This window comes from Lissotriton helveticus, chromosome 3_1, assembly GCF_964261635.1.
Source record: "Lissotriton helveticus chromosome 3_1, aLisHel1.1, whole genome shotgun sequence".
Taxonomy (NCBI): Eukaryota; Metazoa; Chordata; class Amphibia; order Caudata; family Salamandridae; genus Lissotriton; species Lissotriton helveticus.
In genome coordinates this window covers 1,711,916,008-1,711,937,811 of record NC_136061.1, presented here as the reverse complement: position 1 = coordinate 1,711,937,811, position 21,804 = coordinate 1,711,916,008, and positions in this window count along the sequence as shown.

The following is a 21,804-nucleotide window of genomic DNA, read 5'->3' as shown; positions in this document are numbered from 1 at the left end:
AAGTTCAGTACCCTCCCCCGAGCCTAATGAAGCATATCAAAGCATGATAACAAATATATAGAAGTTTTATTACATAGAAAAAAGCTTTTTTTCAAAACATAATTATCACGTCACATAAAAATGTTTTTCTTTTTATATAAATGAAAACCAAGTAAATCATCAATAAAGTCCCACATACATAACGCCACTCATACCATCAAGCATACCAAGATACCATACAGTTCATACCACACACAAACAACAATCCCACAGGTACATAACAGCCAAGGGCTGATCTGATGGTAGTAGATGGAATACAGTCATCAGGGGATGGAACCAAGGTCGATCAGGAGATGAGAAGGACGCCGACGCGTGTTTCGATGTGAGGCCCCGAGTGGGGCTACACCGTTGTCAGGGCGGAGATGTACAATTTCACAGTGGGACAAAATATCTGTAGAAAAAATGCACAGTTCCAAAACAATCAAAACTAACTGATCCATTTAATTAAGGGGCATAATGCTTCGGGGGTTAAGTACAAAAATATTCTATAATGATAAAGGACAGATAGTGGAAGACTAGGAGAAACTGCAAAATTCACATTATGACCTTTCATGGTAGGTTTCCTCTTTGTAAAAATTTCTCTCTTAAAGGGTTTTATTTGGGGAGTTTCGACCATCTCTAGAAGCAGCCTCTCTTACATATAACAGCCTATATTCTCCTTACAGAGCTCGTTTTGAATCCTCTAACTCTGGGAACCCTCAATGGTCTTGCCCTCTGGGTTAAATGTATCTATTTGAAACTCGGCGTACCTTCATTTTAAATTGGTACATATCAGTCTGAGCTAAATACTCTATTGCATGCTTGTTTTAATCACTTTGGGCGTAGATATAAACTGCACTAATTATTCCTGTTTTTTGTCACCTCACTAGTGTCTGGTGTATTCTACCTGTTCTTTTCACTTGAGCTTTATATCTTATCAATCTGACTTTGGTTTTAACCTTTTGTTGTCTCTGCCTAACAGGGACAATTTTAGTAACTCTATCTGTATTCTTTATCCTATTCCTACTCTGCCGTTTAAATCGAGAATTTTATTTAAAAAAAAAAAAAAGAAATTCTCTGATGCAAAATGATTTTGTGTGTCCATAATGTGAATTTTGCAGTTCTCCCAGCCTTTCACTATCTGTCCTTTATCATTATGGAATATTTTTGTACTTAACCCCCCGAACCATTATGTTCCTTAACCCGTTTGCTGCTTCGAACGTTCAGCGCAGTGCTGAACGTTCGAAGAAATGGGTGCGGCCGCGTCGGCCGCTGGACGTGCGCAGCTCCAGGGAGGTAGCTCGTGCGACGTCCAACGGCCGACGGCAGCAGCGAACGGGTTAATTAAATGGATTAGTTAGTTTTGATTGTTTCTGAACTGTGCATTTTTTTTACAGATATTTTGTCCTACTGTGAAATTGTACATCTCCGACCTGACGAAGGTGTAGCCCCGCCTGGGGCCTCACACCGAAACGCGCGTCGGCGTCCTTCTCATCTGGGGACAACCTGATCGACCTTTGTTCCATCCCATGATGACTGTATTCCATCTACTACAATCAGATCAGCCCTTGGCTGTTATGTACCTGTGGGATTGTTGTTTGTGTGTGGTATGAACTGTATGGTATCTTGGTATGCTTGATGGTATGAGTGGCGTTATGTATGTGGGACTTTATTGATGATTTACTTGCTTTTTATTTATATAAAAAGAAAAACTTTTTTATGTGACGTGATAATTATGTATTGAAAAAAAGCTTTTTTCTATGTAATAAAACTTCTATATATTTGTTATCATGCTTTGATATGCTTCATTTAGGCTCGGAGGGGGGGCAGCAGGGGGGGTACTGAACTTATTAAAGGACCTTTATGTTAGGCCTATGTTTGATTCTGATCGGCAGGTATTTTTCTTCCTTTTTGCATTTTGTCTCTACTTTGCAGCTATGACACTTGTCGATTTCACTTGTCCTCCTGGATAATCAGATTTCAGCCCCTCTGTGGCAGCATTAAATTCCCCTGTAAGGGTCCCCATGCCTTTCTCTGCTTTCCATTTTGGAAGTAGCTTCTAGTGCATTCCATAGTGCACGCAGGGGATGGCCCCACAGGCTCCGCCTGGTCCTTAGATATTTTGCTGGCCTTCTGAGGGATCGTCAGCCTTCCCGTCCTCGGAAGCCGAAACCAGGAAGAGACGCCGCAGAGGCTGTCAGGGGCAAATGCATCCCTCCAAGCAATCCTGCCTGTCCGCAGCAGCCTGACAACAAAGCTGAGCTGTCGACAGAGATGGAAGGTGGCATGATCCAAAACGAAGGTGATGTCTAATATCGGTATGACATTTAGGGTCGGGAGAGTAGCTTGCGAGGCGAGCTAAGCATCCGCCATCTTGCTCGACCCTGAATCCCACGGTAGAATTTTCCAATGCCAAACTGAAATCCTCATGTAGCCAATATTAAACCTATACACAGAGGGTCATAAGATAGGACACCTCCCCAAGAAGTTATAGGAGTCCGATTTTTGCCACTATTCTAAAAGACCCGGATTTGAACCTGTGATGTACATTACAATCACACATTTCTGTAGCTGGTGCACAAATCCAAAATACCATCTCACTGACTGAACATGTCCTTACTAATATACTCAGTAAGCGTAGTGCAACTAACCCGTGAACATCTGAGAAATGCCTGCCTGAACATAATTAAATGAACTACAAATAAAATGGCGATGCTACTCCATGACCAGTAGTCTCATATATAAATATATATTTTCAGTGGCACGGCCTGCAAATGCACACAGTAAGTCATAAGAGGTGCCATGCCTTTTTTATTATTAGGTAAATGAAAACATGTATGCCAAGTCATGGTTTAAGTCCTTTACTTATGGCCCACGTCATGCCTTTCATCCAGCTAACCCATAAAGAGCAAAGGTGTTGTGCGTAGCACTAGTTTCATTATTTGTTGCAACTGGTACAAATTAAAGTATTTTCACTTTTCAAATGTGAATATCAAATCCAATTTAGGGCTGATGAAATCCTTTTCACTTTGACCGAGGTGAGAAAATGCATATGTAGTCTGCATCTTGAGCTGTTGCCCCTCTTCAGTAAGCACGAGATGCCTGGGAAAACATTTGCATTATTTATAAAAGTCTCATCCTGGCGTTGCATTTGCCACTCTATCACCTCGAAAAAATGGTGCTCAGACAGCAGCTGTGTGCGCATTACAGCAGACAAGTGGAAGGGCGAGATTTTGATCGATACCTTATCACTATTGATCTAAACCCCGATCTGGTCGACTGAACCTTTGTTGCCTGTCATTGAAGGAAGAAAGTGCCTCTGTTACCAAGCTAGTTCACCCAATAAAGGACCCCGCTCCAAAAGATCACAAACAACTTCTAGCTTTCAAAAGTTTATTGTAAGGATAGGATAAGCTGCAAATACAGGCATCTCAGAATGAGATTCACGAGATACACAGGTCCAACTACATACATGTGCTCTCTGAAAGCCCTCAGACGAGCAACGGAAATTACCAGCACAAGTTCTAAGAATAATAAAGCTATCAGCATTGACGCATATCTCTCCTTCATTTAAGTTGGAGGAAAACACACAGGTTAGGCTGTCCCTACCCTGCTCTAGATGGTATCCCTACTTAACCAAGTCTCAACCTAACAAAAGGTGTCAGCAGTGAATGACCCCCAAGGGAAGTCACTCACTCTTAGTCTCTTGGTGAAAACCTATAGTTCTCCAGTCATGACCCCTCTCTGCCTACCCATCCGCTCTCTAAAGGGTCCTCAGGCATCTGCTCTAACTCCACCCAGGGGTGCTGTCCCTAATACAAAACAGTCAACAACATTTGAGACGCCCCTCATGAGACGCCCCTCACGTGGTGTAGCTTCTGGCTTTTTCCATGCTGCTTTGTATTGGGCCTCATACGTTGGAGTTGACCTTGCTTCTCAGACTCTTCTCCGGCCCGCTGATACCCCTTAAACATTCCAGAACCCTCCTCCATGTCTGGGCCGTCTACTGAACAGACCTCTATTCATATTATTTATAATCGGATCCTCCCTTTCTCTCTTGCAGACAGACATCTGCAGCCAAGAACCCAACTCTCATAGACTTCCAAAAAGGTTCGCAACATTTCTCGGCCCAGACATGTACGTGTAAATCAATGTTAAAACATTTCAGGCCTACAACATTTCTCATAATGATTATAGCATTCAACTTCTTCATTAATTAAAGCATGTTAATACTCTTATTCTATTATTCAGTAAACACATCTATAAATCATGGCCCATTAATGCAATGACCAAAACATTAGTTCATCTATGTCGTGAAAAGAAACACCTTCCCCTTCCCTTCTAGCTCTGGCCCTGAGGCCTACCACATTCTGCGTTTAACCACATGCCATCTTACATTTTAACAGCTACACGACATGGATTCAGGAATAATCACATCTAATAAAATCATATAGTGTCACACATTTCTGTATTAGTTCCACTTCTACTTAAATCTCTACATTAGCTATACATTCAGAATATAATTGCAGATACTACTAGCACTCATGGCATTTCTCCTCATGATTTGTGCTTACTACAGGTAAGTGTGATGCACTCATACATTTAGGTCAGTTTGCGCTCTCTCAGTTCCCCCCTTTGATGACCTCTCGGGGTCATCACTAACATTTAAACTGCAGTTATTGCTAGCATAACTTGTCTCTGCGCTTCCAGAGCCCTCAGACTCCTGTACTGATTATCTTGTATGGCAGCCAATCTCTGCAGCTGCTCTCTTTGGGCCCTTTCTGACCTTCTTGCTCTGTACCATTTGAATACCCTCACCAATCCCCACAATATGATCCCACAGATCAATATTATGATGATAGGTTTTAGTATATACCACACAAAGCTTTTGCCTAAGGTGGAGATCCACCCTCCAACTTCACTCATTCCGTGGCCCACCTTTTCCCAGACATTTTCTCTACTCAAGTCTTCGATCTCCTTGTGAATATCAGTTATGTTCCTAATAACTTTCTCAAGGGGCTTCGAATTGTCTGGAATGTAAGTACAACATTCCTGGACCTTCAAAGCCTTACAGACTCCGCCCTCTTTTGCTAGTAGGACGTCTAACGCAAGACGGTTCTGAAGAACCATAGCCCTTATCGATTGCATCTCTCCTTCTACCAGCATTAAGGACTGAGCAGTGCTGGCAGACAACCTGTCGACGACTGTTGCCAGTCGTCTAATTTTAACATCATTAAGGATTAGACCCAAAAGAGGGAACATAGCTCCAAAGACATCTCCAACCATTTCTGCATCTCCTATATCTCTCCTTCCCCTCGATGATGTCTTGCCCTCGATGATCACTAAGTCTTGTGCATGATATATTTTGGGGAAGACAATTGCTAGGTAACATGATCCATACCAGTTGTCAGGTAGTCTCACGTAGGCATTTCTTCCACATACAAAATACACATTTGGAATCACTTGCATTCCCTTCAGGAAATCTTTAGTATAGTACTCTATATTGAAAGCATGTTCACAGTCGACTTCTCCCACGTATATATTTTCATAATACGTTTTGGCTCGGTGAAGACATAGCTTTCCTCTCTGCGTCTTATCTAAAGCTATTGGACCACTACTACCCTTTCTCTTGTGTGCCTTCTCTTCCTCGGTCCAATCTGTTTTCCATTGTCCTGATTTTTTCAAAATCTTTTGTCTCCTGTAACGATCATCCACCTGCCCTATGAACTTCTTCTCGACTTCTGACACTTTGCATGTCAGGTTATTTCTACGGGCATGTGAAGTATCTAAGGTAATCCAAGGAATGAAGAACTTAGCCAATCTGTCTTCACTCTTCCAGTAGTCCCATTTGTTCATCTGCTTATAATTTGGGACTTCTGGCAACACTGAATCATAGTTGGAGAAATAGTATTCAAAACTATCTCTCTCATAAAATATACTAAGCAGTAAGCTACATGTAATGCCATATGTCAGCGGGAGGTGATGATATCTAATGCCTTCATCTACAGACGCCGGCAACTGCATGCAGACGTAACAATCCTTAACCTCCATGGCATCCACGTATTCATATAAGAGTTTGGCATAAGCATTTGACCTAAAGTCTCCTTGGGACTCATCTACGTGTAACCTGCGGGCTTCTGCAGCTAATAACGCTTTCTCTTGAGTGTTTTCCCTTTTCTCACCAGCAACAGTGGGTGTAAGCGTTTCTACAGATTTCACATCAGTTACCTTCGCCTCTTCCTCATGTCCCTTTACATAAGAAATTGTTACCACTAAAGCTATTAATATTATCACTCCTACTATTAGTGTACCTATTATACATTTAGCTCTGCGGTTCTGGGTGCCGGCTTCCATTTCGTCAGACAATATGGCTCTCTCTTATCTTGGCACAAAGTTCTTTTCTTCTCGTTCCTTTACAGTCTCTTTTTACTCTTTTTGTCTTTAGAATCCACACAACTGGAAGCTGACAACCTTCTTCGCAAAAGTCCTTTAACAGTTCAATAAAGACAACCCTAGCCCTTCTCCATCAACTCAAGGGAAGTTCCCTAATATTCTCTGCTTCCTGGGCGCTAGGTAATCTTCTTTTTCTGCTCGCTTTATTTACAAAGTCCTTTAAGCATCTACTATCAGGTTTGTGCCTGCAGCTTCGATAGCAAAGTTCAGTATTTCCAAACGAAGATTGTGCTCTTCATGGGCTGTTATCGTTGTACCAAAGTCGGGGAATTGCAATTCTGAAAGAAACATGTGTTTTAACTTGCTGAGGCGGGGAGGTCTGGGGAGCATGAATGTTAGTGACCCTTCTTGTTCGACTCCGGGTACCAACAGTCGTATTTCCACGGTGACGATGGGCTCAGAACTGGACACCACCACCGCTCGAATCCTCCCTGTCTCCTGTTTCAAAGACATTTGTCGCCAGATATGTCCACTCAGGGGTGGAGTATCTTCTGCTAGGCACACGCACTCTTCTTGACCTTCTTCGGTCCGGTGCTTCAGCCCCCTGAGCACCTTCTTCCGGGTCTGAGTCTTCTGATATCGGAGGGAGGGTTATCTCTGGAGTTGACCTCAGGCTAGAGCTCCTTCTTTGCGGCCAATTAGCTTCTCCACGTGCCCTTCTACTCCTTCTCCTTCTTGTCTGTTCTCGCTCTCTGTCAGACCTGTCAGTGTCTGACTCGTACTCCCAGCTACTTTCTCCTTCTGTAGCGTCGTCTGTTTCGCTGTTGTACTGACCGTCCTCAGCTTGGTCAGACTCGTTCCCTGCTTCCGCTGGCACCTCTACAGCTTGGCTAGCCCCCTCTATGGCTTCTCGGTCCTCTGCTGGACGTCTATCCGAGAGAGGAGCTGTTTCTTCCCGAGGTGCTGGAACCCTTCGCGTATGTGACGCGTGGATCCAATTGGGCAGGCCTCCCACCTTCACAGCCGTATTCGCGATCAGGATGATCTGGAAGGGCCCACGCCAACGAACATCCAAGCAGCTTCTTCTCACATGTTTTTTCACCAGGACCCAGTCCCCAGGATACAGGTCATGGCACGGGCCCTGGCACGATGGAACCTCGGCAGCCTGCACCTGAAGGGACACAGAATGAATGGCGTCAGACAGCCCCTTACAATAGTCCAGGATCATATCATCTGTGATATTTAACAGTGCAGTAGTTGGGACAGATGGCAGCCTCATTGCTCTCCCCATTAACACCTCATGTGGTGACAACCCCGTTCTTCTGTCTGGGGTACTACGAAGGCTCATGAGGACCAATGGCAGGGCGTCAGGCCAACTCAGGGTCGTTGAGGAACACACTTTTGCAATTCTGGCTTTGATCGTGCCATTGATCTGCTCCACAATTCCTGAGGCTTCTGGTCGGTAACTGCAATGCAATTTCTGATCTATGTTCAGAGCCGCACAAATCATCTTCACAAGCTCGCTGTTGAAATGCGTTCCCCTATCTGATTCCAAAGAGGCCGGCACCCCGAAGCGCGGAATGAGTTCCCTAAGCAGTAACTTGGCCACTGTGAGGGTGTCGCACCTACGTGTAGGGTATGCCTCAACCCATCTGGAGAATACACAAACAACCACCAGGACATAGCGGAGGCGGTTGCACCTCGGCATTTCAATGAAATCTATCTGCATTCGATTGAATGGACCTCCAGACCTTCCTATGTGACTCAGTGCAACTGGTGTTCTTTTCCCTACGTTCAGCTGCTGACAGGTCACACAACGCTGGCACACTGCTTCTGCTGCTATTCTAAACTTAGGATTGTACCAAGTCTGTCTAAACACTCTCAGCATAGCGTCTCTCCCTAGGTGTACGGGACCATGTATGTGTCTGGCCATTGGGCTCACCATCTCATTGGGCAACACTGCTCTGCCATCTGCTGAGACCCAAAAATGGGACTCACCCACTACACATCCTGCCTTTTCCCATGTTTCTTTTTCAAAATCAGGAGCATTTTCTTGCATGTTTGCCAGTTCGTCCCAAGTATCAACAGTTTCCAATATCATGGCTAATTCAGTCCTTACATTTATTCCACCCACTTCCACCTCTGTGAAAGAGTACCCTTGTTCTGCGCAATACCGCGCGACTTCGTCGGCATATCTATTGCCTTTCGAGACGAAGTCCTCATTTCTGGTATGTGCGGTGCACTTTACAACTGCGATACCTGCTGGACATTGCAACGCCTCTAACAACAGGCGCACAAACTCTCCATTGCGAATGGGAGAGCCTGAAGAGGTCATGAACCCTCTTTGAGACCATAACTGCCCGTAATCATGAACCACCCCATAACCATATTGGCTGTCGGTGTATATGGTGACTCGAATTTGATTGCTTGCCAAGCAAGCACGTGTCAAGGCAATAATCTCGGCTACCTGAGCGGAGTGTACTCCTTCCAGGCACCCAGCTTCTACAACTCCAGTAATTGTACAAACAGCGTAAGCTGCTCTCAACTGCCCAACTTCGTCTCTTACACATGAGCCATCGACAAAGAAAATTTCGTCTGGGTCGGTCAGTGGCTCATCTACGATGTCGGGTCTGGGTTTGGTGCATAGTTCAGTCACATCGAGGCAGTCATGGTCTGTACATTCATCATCATCCTCGATATCATTTGGGAGCGGCATCAAGGTGGCAGGGTTCAAAACAGAGCATCTCCTGAGGGTCACATTCTCTGCAGCAAGAATAACTTGCTCATAGCGCGTGAGCCTGCTGTTGGTCAGATGCTGTGTTTTGGTCCTGGTCATCAACAGTTCAACAGAATGGGGCACGCACACCTCTAACGGGTGCCCCATGACGATATTTTCACATCTCTCAATGCTGACACCCGTTGCAGCAACGGATTTGAGACATCCGGGCAACGCTGCGGCTACTGGGTCTAAAGTAGCCGAGAAATAAGCAACTGGTCTACGGGCATTCCCATGGATTTGGACTAACACAGACAACGCGCAACCTTCTCTCTCACAACAGTAAAGCAAAAATGGTTTATTGTAATCAGGCATTCCCAATGCCGGAGCACGACACAGGTCCTCTCGCAGCTGTAGGAATGCCATCAAACAGTCTTTGTCCCATGGTACCGGATCGCTCACCTCCTTATGCGTCAGTTTTTGCAAGGGCTTTGCTTTCAGTGAAAAGTTCGCGATCCACTGTCGGCAATAACCCACCATCCCTAGGAACATCCTGACCTCTCTCTGTGTCTTAGGCGCATTCATTTTCATGATCGCCTCTATCCTGTCTGGTGACACCTTTCGCTTGCCTTTCTCTATTCTGTGTCCCAAGTACTGCACTTCTGTCAGGCAGTACTGCAACTTTCCCGGGGACACCTTGTGCCCATTGGCAGCTAGGTGATTTAACAAAGCAATGGAGTCCTCCCTGCAAGCTTCTTCTGTTTCTGACGCCACGAGGAGGTCGTCTATGTACTGGACCAGAACTGACTTCTGGGGCAGCACTAGACTTTCAAGATTTTTCTTCAAAAGCTGGTTAAAGATCGATGGGCTCTCTGTATACCCCTGAGGAATACGACACCATGTTAGGACGCGACCTTCCAGCTTAAATGCGAAAAGAAAATGGCTTTCTTCGTCCAGAGGGATCGAAAAGAAAGCCTGACAAAGATCAATCACAGTGAACCACTCAGCTTGGAATGGAATCTGAAACAGTATCACTGATGGATTCGGTACCACTGGACAACACGAAACGACTATGTTATTAATCTTTCGAAGGTCCTGTACTATCCGGAATTTCCCATTTGGTTTCTGCAGACCCATAATCGGGGAGTTGCATGGACTACCCACGATTTCTTTCAGTATTCCCTGTTTAATCATGGACTCGATCACGGGCTTTATGCCTGCAATCGTTTCTGGAGTCAATTTATATTGGGGTGTTCTTGGGAACTCAGCATGCGGTTTCACTACAATTTTCACTGGGTCCACCCCTTTGACCAATCCAATCTCTTCCCCAGTGAAGTCCCATACTTCTGGTGCCACTGTCTCTCTCAAGTCCCAGGGGAGCTCATCTACTGTCAAAGTAGGGTACAGCTCCACGCATATTCTTGAGTTTGCAACTTTGAAGTCTGCGTCATCATCATTGGTCAATACCTCCACTCCCTGAGGTGTACAGTATATTGTACAATTCAATTTACACAACAGGTCTCTGCCTAGCAGACACACAGGACTTGAATCGCAAACCACAAACTGGTGCTCATCGCTGTACTTCCCTATTTTCACCTGTACCGGTTCTGTCAATTGGCTGGTTATTCTCCTGTTTGCGACCCCCACCACTTGTATGGTCTCTCCAGACATGGGCAGGTCTGGAACTGCAGCTGATCTGATCGTGGATCTAGTGGCTCCTGTGTCCACCAGAAATGTCGTGGGGCACCCTGCTACTTCTGCTTCGACATAGGGTCCCCTCTGGTCCACCTCCAAGGCTGCCCCGAGGGTGCAGTCTTCTCTTTCCACTCTCTGTCCGGTTAATGGGTCCACATAATAGCACTCTTCTCCTTCTACAAACAGGGGCATCTGTCTATAGGTCTTACCCATAGTCCCTACTCGGGGAGGTTGCGGGAACTGGGCTCGGGGAGGAGCCCCCCCCCCTTTTAGCACCTTTCCCTGGTATGGCGTCACCCCTCTCGTAGGCGCTCTCTGGACCTCTTCCTCCTCTTCCTCTTGTTCTCCTATCTCTACATTGTAGGGACACTCGCGTTTCCAATGCCCCACCTCGTTACACTGGTGGCACCTAGTCGTTTTCTTCAAGGCAGCTATGTCTATTCTGGGTCTAAAGGTGGAACTCTCCTCATTGCCCTTGTTCTGACTGTACTGCTTCTTTCCTCCCGTACCTGTTCCTTGCTGCTGTTGCTGCTGTCCCCCCTTCCCTGCTGCCTGCATCTGTACCACCATCAATTTTTCTTTTAGTTTCTTAGCCTTGGAGTCTATCTCATCACAGCAGTACCTGGCATATCTCAGTATTTCGTCTAGGGGTCTATTCTGCCAACAAATCAAGTGTTGCTGAATCATTAAACTAATATCCGGTCTCAGTCCCAGGACGAACTTGGACACAAATTGCCCTATGTCTTTTGGATCCATTACATCCAAGCCGCTATACTGTTTAAACGCCTTCAGCAATCTCTCATAATATTCGTGGACTGTCTCTTTGGGTTCCTGTCTGGTTCGGTCTATTTTGACCCAATCTATGTCTTGCATTGGCACTTTCTCTTTCAGCCAAGTCATCACTCTCTCGAATTTTGCCATCACAATCTCGGACGGCCCATTAGTCTTAGCATCTCTCTCCGGCTCCGTTGTGGGCCACTCAGCGCTAACCTTGCATGCTGTCCACAGATCTCCTGGTACTACAATGTCAAACAGCGTGTTCAGATCTATCCATAGGACCTTTGAGATTTTTACAAATCTCTCAACTTGCTTGTACCACTCCACTGGGCTTTCCCGCAATTTAGGGAAGGAGGTGGTAAAAGCAGCTAAATCTCCCCTACTCCAAGGGACATGTACATAATTCCCATTTGCGACTTCACGCAAAGGGTATGCTTCTATTCCCTGCAGCCCTCCTGGTGTCGTACCAAGCGTGCTTCTCCTGACGGTCCCTTTCTTGGACCACCTCTCTTCCCACTTATCTAGTGCCCTCCATGTCCTTATTCCAGTGATCAGTTCCCTTATGTGCGTTTTCAGCCCGATCGTTCTCCTCTCATCTAGGTCTCGATCTGTATAATGTAGCCTGTGGTTACCCTGTAATGCTTTGGTTCTTGACAGGTCCACCATATATTTGCCTGCTAGTTCGACTAACTTCTCATGGATTGCTCTCGCCTTTCGAGTGATGTCCTTTGCCATATACAGTATTTCATCCTGCTCATACATTTCCATTCTTTCTAAAGGCAGGGTACCATCTACCATGTCATCCAGGTCTGACCTTAAGCTGGCGACATCGAGTCTCTTAGCTTTTATCTCAGCTCGCAATATGTCTTTCGAAGGGGGCTCACTGGTCTCCCTACCATCCCAACTCCGAGCTCTACGTTTGGGCTCGGGAGAGTTAATGAGTGCTCTCCCTTGCTCCCATCTCTCCAGGTCCCATGCTCGGCCATCCGATCTTGGAAGGTGATGGAACACGGGCCTGTTACCCCCACTCTTGCTCTGCCCACTCTCTCCTGCTTCTCTCCTTTCACCATACTCCTCTCTGTTATTTTCCCTCTGGTCGCTACTCTCCCTTTGCCTAGTATCGCTCAGTATCCGATACGATCCTTCCTGGTTCCCCATATTCCCTGGGCTGCGCTCATTTCCGTCATCACAGGGACTATGGTGCGACCTCTCACAACTCCCATTCAGTTCTCTGGTGCCGGGCACACAGTGTGGACACTTAAAGCTGTTTCTGTACTCTTGCGCTCTCCTCTCCCCTTCACTGAGAATTGGGCACGCCACCCCTTCACTCCCGGGGCCCCCGTTTTCCAGGTCTGTTCTATTCCCACTCCGGGCCCAATGGGTGACTCCCCTACTATCTCTCTCTCTCCAGTCCCACTCCGGGCTGCTCTCCCCAGCCCCGCAGTGAGTCCGAGCTCTGCTGTCCTGACTTTCCCTTTCAGCTTCTGCAGCTATGATGCTCTTGTGAGCCTCCACTGCCTCATCCCACTTCTTCATGTACTCATTTAGCTCTTGAAAGGATTTTCGTCCAGATCCCCTCAGATCCACTGGCCATCTAGGGCCCCCAGGATCCCCTCCTGGATCCCCTGCTGTGTGCATCGGGGTGCTCCACTCTCTGGGTATCGGCATCTGACTTGGGGAATTAATCGTATCGTTCCTCCTTGCCGTCCCTGCTCTTTCTCTGTCCTTCCGTACCCGTTCTTCCCCTCTTGCTCTCTCTGGGTCATATATCGATACTATAGGACCTATGGTAACAGGTACCTGTAGTGCATCTGGTAATGCGTAGGATGTGGCGCTCTCCGTTTCCGGCGCTCTTTGTACCACAAACCTCCCGACCACCTGTTGCACCTGACTAGGCTGGGACAGCTCTTTCTTTGCCTCAGGATCCCACTCTGAACTGGGAAGCGGTCCATGCTCTCCTGCATTGCCCCCCTTTTCTCTTTCACTATGCTCGACCTCTCCCCCTGCTCTATTATACGGGGGTGGCCTGTCTGTCAGTAATCTGTTTATCAGGCTGTCCTCTGTTTCGCTCTCATCATCTTCTTCTAGGGGGCTTTTATTACCGGGCACCTCTAACACTGGGTACAGTTTATTTACTTCCATGTTATGCACTCTCCATCTTTTAGCATCCGCATCCCACCTGGCATCCTGCACTGCCCTTACCGATCGTTTCACCCTTTCTTGTCGTCTGTTCATATTTTTTTCATGCGCTGCCCTAATCCATGCATCAAGGGCTTCAAACTGGGTCGGTCTAGGCAAGGGTCTCATTGAGGTCATGACTGATTTTAATCGATGTAACACCTCTAATCTGAACGTCCCGTACTTCGGGAACGTCAGTTCCTCATTTCCTTCCGTAATCTTACTCCACTCTGATATCCAAAGGATCGTATGCAGCCCAACATTCACTGCCATGTAACGAGCCGGCGTACCCTCCGGCGGGGCTTCTTCCCCCTCATACGATCCCCGCTTCTCTTTTTTAAACGCCGCTCTCAGCCATTTAAAACACTTCATAATTATGCGCACAATATCCAGCCTCGCTACTCTGTTTACTTCCTGATGACAATCCACCAATCCTGTCGCGGCTTTGCTAACTTGGCCTATCGCAGCGCGGTCTTTCTCCGGTCGGCCAATCACAGAGCGACACTTTCTGACGTCTTTGCTAGCTGGCCTATCACAGCGCGGTCTTTCTCCGGTCAGCCAATCACTGCGCGACACTTCCTGACGTCACTTTTCTCCGCTTCGCAGCAGCACCCCTCCTTTCTCAACTCGTCTCCCGGTCATGCATGCGTCCCATTCATACACCGAAAAATGACTACTTCCGACCAAGCGGTCACTTCCCTCGACTGTACGTCCACAGTCTATATGTAATTGTCAACACAACTGACGAAATGTCTATCGTCTCTCTGATAGGTTGCTTACACACACAGTAACCTCCGACCAGCGTCCGTTACTCACGCACTCACTCTTACGTTCCCCCTATCTCGGTCTTTCGGGTGATCAATGGTACCTCATGACCCCCTTCACACTATTTGACAATTACTCTGGGTGTCCGATACACCCGAACCACTTAAGCTCTCCTTGAACTTAAGATTTCTACCGGTTGCGCGCGCTCACAACCTGTTCCACAGTCACTCTACAGACATTCCAACTCCGCCAGACATTACAACATAGATACAATACAAAAACACCGCAATCTAACACGCATGACCCTTTATACTCACTCTCGACCGATACTGCTGCTTTTTCTGTCTCACGTCATCCGGATGTTCTTCGGCGGGCGGTTCTTCCGATCATCGATCTCTAGGGGCCTTGGGGTAAGCTAACCTGGCCTAGGTCACCGTCCTCAAGAAGGCAACCATCCTCTATAGCTACCAACTGGAAGGGCGAGATTTTGATCGATACCTTATCACTATTGATCTAAACCCCGATCTGGTCGACTGAACCTTTGTTGCCTGTCATTGAAGGAAGAAAGTGCCTCTGTTACCAAGCTAGTTCACCCAATAAAGGACCCCGCTCCAAAAGATCACAAACAACTTCTAGCTTTCAAAAGTTTATTGTAAGGATAGGATAAGCTGCAAATACAGGCATCTCAGAATGAGATTCACGAGATACACAGGTCCAACTACATACATGTGCTCTCTGAAAGCCCTCAGACGAGCAACGGAAATTACCAGCACAAGTTCTAAGAATAATAAAGCTATCAGCATTGACGCATATCTCTCCTTCATTTAAGTTGGAGGAAAACACACAGGTTAGGCTGTCCCTACCCTGCTCTAGATGGTATCCCTACTTAACCAAGTCTCAACCTAACAAAAGGTGTCAGCAGTGAATGACCCCCAAGGGAAGTCACTCACTCTTAGTCTCTTGGTGAAAACCTATAGTTCTCCAGTCATGACCCCTCTCTGCCTACCCATCCGCTCTCTAAAGGGTCCTCAGGCATCTGCTCTAACTCCACCCAGGGGTGCTGTCCCTAATACAAAACAGTCAACAACATTTGAGACGCCCCTCATGAGACGCCCCTCACGTGGTGTAGCTTCTGGCTTTTTCCATGCTGCTTTGTATTGGGCCTCATACGTTGGAGTTGACCTTGCTTCTCAGACTCTTCTCCGGCCCGCTGATACCCCTTAAACATTCCAGAACCCTCCTCCATGTCTGGGCCGTCTACTGAACAGACCTCTATTCATATTATTTATAATCGGATCCTCCCTTTCTCTCTTGCAGACAGACATCTGCAGCCAAGAACCCAACTCTCATAGACTTCCAAAAAGGTTCGCAACATTTCTCGGCCCAGACATGTACGTGTAAATCAATGTTAAAACATTTCAGGCCTACAACATTTCTCATAATGATTATAGCATTCAACTTCTTCATTAATTAAAGCATGTTAATACTCTTATTCTATTATTCAGTAAACACATCTATAAATCATGGCCCATTAATGCAATGACCAAAACATTAGTTCATCTATGTCGTGAAAAGAAACACCTTCCCCTTCCCTTCTAGCTCTGGCCCTGAGGCCTACCACATTCTGCGTTTAACCACATGCCATCTTACATTTTAACAGCTACACGACATGGATTCAGGAATAATCACATCTAATAAAATCATATAGTGTCACACATTTCTGTATTAGTTCCACTTCTACTTAAATCTCTACATTAGCTATACATTCAGAATATAATTGCAGATACTACTAGCACTCATGGCATTTCTCCTCATGATTTGTGCTTACTACAGGTAAGTGTGATGCACTCATACATTTAGGTCAGTTTGCGCTCTCTCACAAGGCACTACTCAGTTTTGAATGTCTCACTTCAGACTCTATATGCCACGAGGCATGCCAAAGGCTTGGTTGAAGGTGAGCAGAGGCAGGCAAGATGCCAATGGGCTCAGGATGTACCAGCTATAGGCGTGCAGTGATCGATATATATTCAAACAGATTTCTTTTCACATGTTCCTTTATTACCATTTATTTTATTAAGTCAGTGCACGTGGTGAGGCATGAAGTATCTCATAACAATCACTCTTGGGTTTGGTTGAATGGCACATCGTTGGATATTGTTGTGGTAGATATCTGTACCGCGTCCAGGTTTGGTTACCGGTTTCTACAGTTCATACACAGGATCAGGCACTACTTTTCGATGGCCTACTCCTGATCTTCACATGTACTGAGTCAGACAAAAACAAGTTAATCCCAGTGCCATCATGAAACCGACCTCCCCCCTCCCTTACAAGGCATGTAAGCTGAACCTCAAATCGCACTTCCATGAAGTCCAGAGTGCTTCCACGGAGGTAGAAACACACCCTTTCATTTCAAATTGTAGGCACTGTTCATGATCCTGTCCCTATCACATCCCTGTTTGTGTAAAAAAGCCTGGGTCTGAATTGGACGAGTTGAGGGAAGCTCTCGTTGATGGTAGTTATGGTTGATGAAAGATGACAGGTCCCGATGCTATATGCTTTTTTTACTAAAGGGTACTGAATGTATTTTCTAGGTTGATGTACTTCAGTGAATCTGCCATCTCCAAGTGTTTTTATTTCAAAGTATTCTTTTTTGCTGTAGTCTTGATTAACATTTGTCTGCAGTTTGCAACAAACACATGATTTCTGCTGTGCTTCTAATCCTCCACATTCCACCTACCACAATTATGTGGATCCACTATCTTGTGGCCTTCAAACAATTGTTCAAGTTCCTTTATCTTCACATAATGTAACCCAAGAATCTAATTCATGTTCTATGACCGAAACTGTGATTTTAAACCAACCCCCTGTTCTGCCAACACTCTCAGATCCTCACCTACAACAGTCATTTTTATGCCAGTGGTGAGCAGGGCTGGACTGTGCGTACCATGCTTCGGGTGTTTCCCCAGTAGGCTGGAAGGGTAAGGGCCGGTTTTACAGTGGTGGGAGGCAGTTTTGTTACTGGCGGCCGGTTTAGAAGGGGTGCTGCAATATCGGCCCCAGTAACAAAAGCAGCAAGCAAGCGTTTCTAGCCTCCAGGGGCTAGACAGACAGACAAACACAGCGATGCAAACATAGCTCTGCCGAAGTACTTCAAACTTCACCTGTAGTACCACTGATGAAGTTCTTGGATCCTCGTATATATCCATCCATGTACATAACTATTGAGTTGCCCTTTCTGTTTTACATCTCAAACGTATACATAGAGATTTGAGTACAACTGAATTCTAAGATGTAAGGCCCCCCTGAGACTCCATTACTGAGAATCACAGACAGCTCTGCCAATACACCTCAGTTCCCCCATACACCATTTCCTGTTTGTACTGGGTTCCACAGGACTCTACCAATGCACACCAACACTGACATTTAGGGCTCTGCTATTCCAGAATAGCCACATTTACATGGGCCAATGTAAGAATGAGAACACTGCTGGCCAAAATGTATTTTTAGTTTGTAGTGCACCGCAAACCTCACACTCCTAAAAAAGGCTACATCTGACCCACTAAATGTTGGTCTCTGTTGCTCCCTGCTAATGGCGATGAAAGGCAAATGCCTTACAGCTCATTATGAACAGAGCGAGGGTGTGATTCACAAAGGTAAACATACACTTTTGTGTAAGTTTACTCTTTTTCTGTATTCACAAAACTGCAATGTAATAGTACGTTTACGACTGCAGAGCGTCTGCTGGCGGAATGGAGAACTCCGCACATAAAAAGATAGAACATGCCTTTCTTAATTCACAAAACTATGATTTAATAGTAAGTTCATAGCTGCGGAGACTCCGCTGTCATAAACTTCATATTAAATCGCAGTTTTGTGAATACAGAAAAAGATTAAACCTACAAAAACATGTATGTTTACCTTTGTGTATCAGGCTTATGAGTGCTTAATTTGTAAAATAATAAGTGCTGGGGTCCAAGCATTTGGTCAGCAGCCACCAGTGCAGAATACTAAGGATGCATAGTCTTAATTCCCCTTATGCATTTTTAATCCATCACTAGGCACAACCTGCCCCACAAACTCACTCCTGTTATTCCCTGCTTACTCTCTGTTTGTCAATCTCTTTCTTTCATTTTCTTCCTCCTTCTTTTCTCCTTGGTGTTTTTCTCTCTCTTGTTTGTGTCAAAGTCTGATGGGGACAAATACTTTTTGGCTCAAAAATAAGTGGTGGAGGGCCCCATCTGCAACCTCTGGCTCAAAATAAAAACTGGACACACTAGCCCTAGATACACATCAGTTCAGGACAAGAGTATCAAACCCTTGTCTTCTAGTATTTGTACCAACTTAGAGCTAATGTATCTCTGTCCTACCATGCAGTGCCCCTACTTCTTTGTAATACAACAGAACCCTAGTCATGAGCATTTGTTGCATCTCAACTGAGGTGTCTAGGCTAATGTGGTAATCAAGGTTTGTGACTCTCCTCTCACCTTGCTACAGCTACTGCTGTTGACTCGATGGCACTTAGGCATCTGTATCATAAACACGCAGAAGATGGCATCAGAGCTGTTTGTCACGCCACAGAACCCCTAGTTTGAAACATGGTATATTATTCAGTTTAGTAATAATAAAATTACCTGCCAGAGATAGTTTTCTTCTATACTTTATAATCCTTTATTTTGGATATTGCCATAAAAGAACGAGACAATACATTAAGACAATAAAACCCTTAAGTCATTAAAATCGTTAAAATCATATAAAATAGTAAAAAAAAGTCATATGAGAATATAAAACTATCAGCATTTGAAGGGAGTTATATATAGTGCTATGTGTCTCCTGCAAGGCCCATTATAGCTTTCATTATGTTAGCCGAACTGTGCACACTGTAGGCCTTATTTTTCCCTTGCACACATTACTAGATAAACACATTTGCTTTTTGTGCCACATTGTACTTTCACAGGGAACCTGCACATGTTTTCATGTTCTGTTCTTTTCCTGGGATTTAGTCCGAACAGCATAGTGAAGGTCAAACAACAATGTCCCTTGTTATTCTTTCTGACCAAGCACTAGCACCTAGACATAACACAAGAATGCATCTATTATTTATTTGCACACATGTTCTTTCATATAGATGAGCACATGACCCAGGAACACAAACATGGAACGAGAGTTCTGAGACAAGAGCACTGCATCTGCTGAGATGTAGAGCATCCATCTGTGTATGCTAAGGTACTGGGTCTGCCGGTAATCTCAGAGATCTTGCATGTATAATAATTTAGCTGTAGTAGAAGGGAAGGGAGTTTAGGTCTCTCTGTCCTATAAAATGACAGGGCTTTTCATGGTATACAGATTATTAACCATGCAAACAGTATTTTTATTATACATTTGTTTCCTAATTGTGGCATGTATACTGCATTTCAGAGCACAATAGTTTAAATAAATATTCAAAACTTCCTTTGTGTCTTATTGTTATCTTATTGTGGACGAGTATGAGTGAGAGAGTGAAAGGGTGTGTCTTGTTACCACAAACCCTGAGAGGATTGAGAGTGTTGTGTTCTAGGGTGCCAATTCACTTGTTTCTCTGGTAAAGTTAGGAAGACAAGTGAGGCACTATAGCTAGTTGGACATGGGCTCGTAGATACTGAGATCGCATGGTGAATCAGTCCAGACATACTGATAATCTATGGCTCGAAGCATAGTTCTGTTCCTGAGTGGAAACCCTGCAAAAATAGTGTTGATGGCTCTTAAAAGCCATCAAAGGGGGAAAACTGTCCTCTACTGCCAAGAAACTGATCCAACATAAGCCCAATAATTTGATCAAGGATAAATACTCAATATCTTTACACTACTTTGGCGTATACACATTCACCCAGAAACCCTGATGTGCTGGGTTCAAGTTTATGTATCTTTCTCCAACCTTCCTTGCTGCTAAAACTATTATTTAAACATCCTGTATTTTATCTATATTTAACATATGTAATCGACTTTTCATCTACTTGGTTGATGAACCAACTAGCTGAACAGTTGATGGTAATGGAAATTCTAAGAACATTAACAATCAATATTTTGACAAAAAGGACCACAGACTCTTGGTAAATTTCAGTAATTTTATCTAGTAATAATAAATGCTCAAAGCAAATGCTATAAACTCAAATACTGGAAACCTCATGAGAGAGTAACAAACTAATCACAGCAATAAAGGAAATAACATCTCAAATATACGTTGCAAACAGTGGATAGATGAAGAGACATTAGATGCAAAAATGAAATATATTGACATTAACCACCAATTTCGGAGGGATAGAGGAAGAGACAGAAGCACAGAAGAAAATATAAATGCGACAAATATATTTTTAAAATGTTAATTACAAACCCAACGGATATGTAAAGCGGAAACAAGCACACATGCCTAGGCAGTAGTGAGGGACTCCTTAACTAAGAGTCAAAATCAAAGATTCTTGAAATCAGGACAGGAACAGCAAGGCCTCTCAGCAAACTGACGAACAGTGTCACACCCCTCTCTCGGACACCTCAAACTACGCCATCTCTCTACCGACGGCATCACCTAAACCACACCCCCAAAGCACCTATTCTTACACTTTAAAATTACATGTCTGTCCCACGATAATTCTGATATTCACATTTTCTAAGTAAGTGGTTGGTTGGTTTCTAGGGTGGGATGTCACCCCATCATGAAATCATTCTTCTTTCAACTATACCATTGTTCAAAATAATTTTCCCATCCTCTCTCTAATGACTACACACGTTACAACATTGTTATACAATGTATTAAATTCAGCTACTACTGGTTCTGTGGTGATGTTGGCTTGGCTGGCAGTCAACATTGTTCTCCTTCACCAGGTCAGGCTCTTTCAGCTTACCACAGCAGTTCAGTTACGTGGTCACATCGTTCTTGCTCGCACACAAATCTACCCTCCCTCAGGTTTGGTCAATTTATGAACATGGAGGACTCGTTTACCACTAAAAGAACAGGAAATAGACATTTTTTAGTGAAACAATAATACAATTCTCACTGTTTACCACCCACTTTAGCACTTATTAATTATTAACTTGTCAGTCCAGTATAGCTTAAGCAGAAAATGGCGTTATTGGTGAGTTTAAAGCATTACACATCATGCATTTTATGAACTACGCATGCAGCCTTGCCATCCGTTCTAAACACAAGAGTATTACATTTACTGTTATTTATACATAAATTCTGACTAGTTTGTGCATATTTGGAAAGTAAGCTAGCCACGTGAACTGTA